We start from the raw sequence: 698 nt of genomic DNA, 5'->3' as shown, positions 1-698 counted from the left end.
AAAAAAAAAAACTCAAGTGAATCTGCACTAATCCACCCATGTGGAGAAACATTTCATAATATGTGCAAAGAAAGGGATGGGAGTACTTTTCTAAAAAAAAAACAGGGAGGAGGAGGGGAGGGGAAAAGTAGCACTACAACAATCCGCACCTTAAGTAGAATTAGATGAAGAGGATAAATATTTAATTATATTTACGCATATTTATGTATACATTGTTTCGACTATTGCTGTGGTTATTTCTTCCTTTCTTTCTGTTCCTTTCCAATATTGTAAAAACGGAGATGGAAACCATCCACAATCAAAACAATAGCAACAACACGAGGGGAGGGGAGGGGAGGGGAAGAACGAGCAGAAAACGTAAAAAAAAAAGGAAAATAGAAGAAGTCGAAAGCAGGTACAACGAAAGGAAACGCCGACAACCAAACAAATATATATATATGTTTATATTTATTTACTAATTATTTATTTTTTTTTACTTCTGTTGATATGCCCAACTTGTAGCAATGCCATATTTGTGTGTTCAAATAGTTGGGAAAAACAACCACTCGTCGGAAGGGATTTGTCATTCTCGACAAACAACCGAACAAAACAACGAATTTACAAGAATAATTATTCATCCCAGCGTTATTCAAACAAACTAGTGGTTGAAAACATTATTCATTACCACATAACTAAAAAAAAAGGGAAAAAGTTGACTC

The sequence above is a fragment of the Trypanosoma equiperdum genome, assembly GCF_001457755.1.
Source record: "Trypanosoma equiperdum strain OVI genome assembly, contig: ctg_266, whole genome shotgun sequence".
Classification (NCBI taxonomy): Eukaryota; Euglenozoa; class Kinetoplastea; order Trypanosomatida; family Trypanosomatidae; genus Trypanosoma; species Trypanosoma equiperdum.
The sequence above is the reverse complement of the archived record's forward strand: the minus strand, read 5'-3'. Positions refer to the sequence as shown.